Below are 6,569 nucleotides of genomic sequence, written 5' to 3'. Positions count from 1 at the left end.
GTGGATGTGTAGTAAATTCTCAACTGTAGATGTATATGAGTTTGCACATCGAAGTCCATACACATCAATGGCCATGGATTCAATTGCGCGCCCACTAACCCTAGCATTCTCCTCCTAAGAATTTTTAGATTCTCCTCGTGGCCGTCTTTCTTGATTGAATATTTTAGTCCAGAATCAATTAGGTCAGCCATCATATTCTTCGGAACTTTTAACTTTTTTGATTCCATCAATATTTTAAAAGAGATCACTATCTTTTAATTAACATTATATGTTGATGCTGATGATGTAATTATGCCAATAGTCATATCTTATGTTCCTTTTCAAACTCGCATCGGTTTGCATGGTTTGATTGCCGTATTGCTCAAGTTTTTTGTACCATGCAGTGTAAACATACTGTTTGGAGCACGGATCTCATTTTCATCCTAACGGACAAAAGTATCTGTCTTGTAACTGGTTGTGTAATATTTGCATTTAAAGTATTTATTGCAAACTATAACAGCAAAGGGACATACAACCGTGTAGATTCTCGCCTAAGGATGGGGAATTCAAGCTGGACAACAATGGGGAAGGGATGAGATTGGGAAAGGGATAAGACTATCCCATCTGTCTCCCCATTTATAGATAACCAGATTATAAAACGAATATGCTTTTTGCAAACGTCATATATAATTGTACGTAGTAGTATTGAATTTCATAGACCCAATAGATGATACTTCGTACACTGATCGAAATCCACATCAATGGTTAATTTAGCTGCATAAAACCCAACTGCTTTCTTTGCATACATACATACACATTTGCATCTGCTAATGTTTACAACTTTGCTTCTTGAACTTCATGGAAACGCTAGATAGCATAAACTTCAAGAGCTTGCTTGGTGGAAGAATAGAGAAACAGAAAGTTTTAGTATGCAGAGAAAACTTAAACGGTCTGCAAAAACTGTGAAGAATGCAGTATTGTTTAAATGCAAGACTTTCATATCTAATGTGGAATACTTTCAGCATGCCTTTTCGCGTATATGATCTCTTCATGTTAACACATGAGACTATTAGGCCTAACACGTGAATAATGCTTTGTATCATGTTAGAATGCTAGCGTACACCCCGTATCCAAAAGAAATCATAAAATATTGAGTTGGGTTTGCTAGAGAATCCTCATGAGGCCAATGTATCTCACATTGCATTTGTTTCAGGTGGTGAGTATTAGGTCCATATAGGACGAAATGGCATGAGGGGTGGGATTAGATCACATGTGGGCATTTCTTTGTCCTAGAGAGAGGATAAGAGGTTGAATACAGTGTGGTCACGTATTTCCATTTTGCATTAAATACTACATTATATAATGATAAGTAGTTAATTGAGTATATAATATAAGGGTAATGCTAGGAAGACTAAATTTGTTGACAAAATTTTAGAAGTTAAAGGATATGGAAGTTGATGATTGATTTATTACTTAAGCGTTGATAAACATGCTAATTCCTATTGTTAACACATCATTTAGTTTGCAAATTTTATCTCCCTAACATTATCCTTAAAATAAATATACAAGTTGCAGACACTGATGTCCACACACTGAAGTAGCCCTTCACAAGTACTTCTCAGTTTCACTTTCCCCGACTTTTCTATTGTCCCCACAAAAGAAGTTTTTGGGGGATTATGAAATGATATGGAGGCAGTATTAGATACACACAACTAACCTATCTCAAAAATGGTGATGCCCACCTTGTTCATGCTAACTGGAAACTTCCAGCATTCTCTGATTAGATTCAAAAGTCATGGTACAACATCTCAAAAGTCATGGTATTTGCTCTTCCTTTCTCTCCTAATGTGATTCGCTCTTCATATAGTATAACATCATCTAAATTGAATTCAGTATTGGTACCAAATCACCAATGAAGATGATTTGGTAAAGCAAAATGCTTTAAAGAAAAATATGAACAAAAGTAGAAGGGGAACTATGAATTAGTACCTTTGTCATTCAAACTCCAAAGAGAAGACTTAATATTATTCCCCTCTATAATCAGGAAACGGAACTCTGCCAGACTCAATGTGTTTGACATCTTCAATGAGGATCTCATAGTGCCTCTTCACCTCCTCAGCAGACTTCCCACCGACCTTTCTCGCAACCTTCTGCCAGCGGTCAGGGGTGTCCTTGTCGTACAAAGCCAGGGCCTTTTCAAACTCTTTGTTTTGCTCAGGAGTCCAGGAGGAGCTAGAGCTTCTCGAGGAAGTAAGTGAGTTGGATGCCATCATAAGCACTTCTAAAAAAACAAAACCTAAAAACACTTCTTAAGAAAGGAAAGGAAGGGTTGTGTTTATCTCAGTCAAGGAAGACTAAGGTCGAGGAATGGCTTGAGAAATAGATAAGCAAATAAGCTCCTTATAAGCAGGAGGAGAAGCACCAAAAAAGAGTGGTGGGGTTAAGCCAGTTGGCCGAATATATCATCAAAAAGGGCGTAATTTGAAGTGACTTGTTCCCTCAAGAACCACAAAATGAAGATGCAAATGGTAGAAGAGAATCCAGTACGAAAGGGCTGGCCCTTTATTTATTTGGTTTTTTTCCTTCTACCACAACTATATTCCTTGATCGATTGACCACCAAGTTGGACCTCCTTTTGTTGCAATTACTCTTCTTAATTATGCAGTGCTGGTAACTTTGCAGCAACTGAAAACACATAATGTACCAATACTTGCTTGGCTGGCATAAACAACTAAACAGGAGAACTTCCATGTAATCTGTTGTATCCTCTCTGTCTCTCTCTCATCAAATCTTCGTCATGTGATGAGAGGAAGATATGGGTATACAACATAGAATATGTAAATTTTTCTTCCATGCAAATAGATGTTTCTTTTTCAATTTCTTTTGGGAAATTGAAAGAATGCCATATATATATATATTATGTTTTACTTTGTAGTTTAGGCTTAATTTTCGCTTTTAAGTAACTGTTTTCTCTATATATGTGATAAGGTCTCAGCAACCTAGGGCGAATTGCCTTTCTGTGTTTTTACCTTTATGTTCTCCATCATCATCCCATGTCTGAAAATGGGCAAGGCAGGATATTTGAGATTGTGTTAGTATAAAGGGTCCATATCTTCCCCTTTAGGGTTTTGGATTCCAATGTTGTTCGATAAGCTCATGTACAAAATGGTAGTGAACAGCTGCTATACATGGTACGTTAAAATTAAGCTCAAATGCATGCCGATAGCAACTCAATATTTTAGGTCAATGTGCATTCATTTGGACCACATTCGAATCTTAGACGATCTGTCCTTTCTGATATTTCCTTTCGGAAATGATCACACATTTTTTCTCTTCATCCATTCCCTTGTTTATAGCATTTGAATCAAATAAAATAAAGAAAAAGGGTAGTTTTGATATAGGCTCTTCTTTTTTTAATTTCTTGGATTAAACATCTACTCCTTTTAAGAATTTGATTAAACATTCTTCCTACAATTAAGGTGCCACTTATTTTATAAGTAACATCTGTTTAATGCCATATTACATGATTTTCCATTATGATGTACCTTTAATTAATTAATAATTATCATGTTAATATCCCAAATCTCCTAAAATGTAACGTATTAGTTTTAAAAATCTTAACACATCAAACCTAATCTAATTATGCTTCTAATGTGCATTTTATTCCTAACTCCACACCATACAAGTAATTAACGTGCTATCTTCTTCTAAAACCATTAGCAATTTTTTCATGTCATTGCTTTCCTCGATCGGCTGATCAAACCCTCTTTCGTTCTCCCTTGTTGGTTATATTCATTTCCTTCATATTTCATTTTATGCGCACCTCTTGATTTGAGTATCCATATCAAAGGGTATGCTTTTTGTTTTAGCGCACTTTTTACCCATCTTTCCATCTTTTTCACGTACCATGGTACATTTGGGAAATAGAATTTAGTGGTACATTTTCTTTTAAAGGATAATTTGGTACGTTTCAAACCGATATATTGGTATGTTTTAGGTTAGAATGGGTACGTTTCAATTTAGCATCGGTACGTTTCAAGTTGTTATTGAACATTTCAAGGTGAAATGGGTACATTTCAATTTAGCATCAGTACGTTTCAAGTTGTTATTGGTACGTTTCAAATTGATTTCAATTTAAAATTCACATTTATATATGGGTACGTTTCAATTTAGCATTGGTATTTTTCAAGTTGTTACTGAACGTTTCAAGGTGAAATGGGTATGTTTCAATTTAGCATCGGTACGTTTCAAGTTGTTATTGGTATGTTTCAAATTGACTTGAATGCGTTTCAAATTGATTTCAATTTAAAATTCACATTATATATTTCATGCTGAATAGCACTAATCTCAGTCCAAAGACTCCAAACTCATCCTTTTTATCAACAACTTTTATATTTCAATAATAATTTTATGATGTGAATGAGCTAACAAAAGGGGTATAAACCCTGACGCCAAAAAAAATTTCAAAATTCAAAGTTTATAGATAATATTGGTGATTTAGTTAATAGCCATTAATAATAAGGAAAACTAATGAAAATAGCTTGAAAATTTTGAGTTTTAACAATAAGGACAAAATAAAGGGTAAAGTGAATAGTACCAAGTTTGACTTTTTAGTGTAAAAATGTGATTTTTCGTTAAAGTGAACAGTACCATGGGCTTTTCGTTAAAACTCCCTTAATAATATCCCTAAAAGAAAGGTATAAATCCTGACAAGACAAAAAAATTCCCCTTATCAACTAAAAGGATAAAGTGGGAAATCAACTTATTGCAGTTTTATTTTAAAAAATAAACTAATAACATGTAAATAAAATAAATTTAAAAATGATTAGGTGGACACTAGTTGAAGCGTCTTAATCAAAATTTTAAAAGAAACAAATGTTTAATAAAAATTATGTAAAAAAAAGTGGGGGATTCTAATTTTCTCAAAGAAAAACTAACGAACGGAAAAGCATGGGTGTGCAAAAGGGAAAAAAAAAAAAAGTGTGCAAAAATGATTTTTCTTTGTTTTTCATCATGTATTGTTGTGCTTATTATCTTAATTTTCTCTTCTCTAGTAAAACATATATTTGGTGATGATCTTGATTCTTCCATTCCACTTGCTATATATTATTCCAAACAAGAGATATGGACTCATTTTCTTGGACCAAATAAATCTATGGCTGCTTGGAACGTTTGGGATATTCTTGAGATAGAAACGCAATTGGCAGATTACCAAGAATTCACTTCCCTAGCTAGTTATATACCAAGCAAGTTGGTTCAATCGACCGCCCCCTGTTTGTATGCAAGTGGCATATATTTTAGGTCCGTTGCTAAAATGCTTAGAATCTGTGATTGTTTAAGTTTTGGCTTACAAAACTGAGGCTAGGAATAAGAATCTCAAATTTCAACTCTCTCAACGAATCATTGATATATAGCTATATATCCTAAAGTAATTACTTTTACAAGGAATTATTTTTGTGGTTTGTGGGTTGATGATGCATGCATAATGCACATTTTTGGAATTTGACCATGTAAACAACAATTATGAAATATTCATCGAACACAAGCTTGTTATACTTAAATAGTTTGCACTAGTAAAAAAAATTACTTGGGCGACATAATTTTAGGGGACGAAGAAAATTTCATCCACCAAAAAACATTTGCGCGACCAAAAGTACCTTTCATTGAGCAAAATGTCTATGACAAAAAAAAAAAAAAAACAAAACAAAACCTTTGCGTGACGAAGAGTTTCATCGTGCAAACTATAGTTGCTCAATGACTGTTTGTGTTCGTTGCACAAGACCTAGAAAAATTCACAGTAAATGAGAATTTGGCACCAATTTTGTGCAGTAAACAAATTTATTGCACAACGAAACATTTCATCGTCTAGAAAAAATGGGATGACAAATATCTTTTAGGCTTTGTCGTGGAACACCCAAGAATCTTAGATGGGACAACAATGGCAGAAATTTATTGGGGCACGAAGAAGGCACTTAGGGAGACGAAGAGCTTCGTCACGCAAGGATTCATGAGATTCTAGGTTAAAATTCCAAATCCGCACCCTTCTCCTCATTTTCCTATCTTCCTCTTCTTCTTCACTAAATTCCCAAATTTCTTTCTCCCCCAAATCTCAAAACCTATTTCCTTTAATAATAAGAGCGACACTAGGCTATTACCAACAAAACTTTATTGAGCATAGTAATGTCCACACTTTGATAATAAGATCGATTAATCACAACAATGTGGCCATATAGATTAACGTTTCTTTTCAATTTTGTAAATGTGAGGGAACTATTATATGATGTTAAAATTAAGGTATCACTATTATATTATCAATGAGGTTTTATTATACATATTAAAGCTCATACTTTGACCATGAGATTGCTTAATCATATGGCCATTGAAGATGTACCTTTGACATTTGCAAATGTTACGACACTATTAAATGATTTTGAAACTGCATAAGTGATATAATGTGATTGACATTTTAGAAAAGTCAATTTTAAAATCCGAACCGTTCAATATTTAGAGCTCTCCTTCAAGATTATCCTTGAAAAAATTACTTTATTTAGAAATGAATAAGTTTTGGAAGCTCAAAAGAAGAACATCTT

The 6,569-nt window shown here is 33.9% G+C and overlaps 1 pseudogene across 2 annotated transcripts; it reads right to left on the bottom strand.

The window, feature by feature from the left end:
* Nucleotides 1-662: 662 nt before the first annotated feature.
* On the bottom strand, nucleotides 663-2,409 carry LOC137728499 (protein RADIALIS-like 4 pseudogene; annotated as a pseudogene). Of its 2 annotated transcripts, none has more exons than XR_015956972.1 (2): nucleotides 1,969-2,409; nucleotides 663-869 (listed from the first exon to the last, which is right to left on the bottom strand). The product of XR_015956972.1 is annotated as a protein RADIALIS-like 4 pseudogene, transcript variant X2 (transcript). The 2 variants fall into 2 exon arrangements; XR_015956971.1 differs by having other exon boundaries at nucleotides 663-873; nucleotides 1,969-2,406.
* Between the last annotated feature and the right edge of the window lie 4,160 nt (nucleotides 2,410-6,569).

This window comes from Pyrus communis, chromosome 15 (genome assembly GCF_041283825.1).
Source record: "Pyrus communis isolate YQ-2024b chromosome 15, ASM4128382v1, whole genome shotgun sequence".
Taxonomy (NCBI): Eukaryota; Viridiplantae; Streptophyta; class Magnoliopsida; order Rosales; family Rosaceae; genus Pyrus; species Pyrus communis.
Note: the sequence above shows the minus strand (reverse complement) of the source record. Positions and strands in the feature narration are given on the sequence as shown.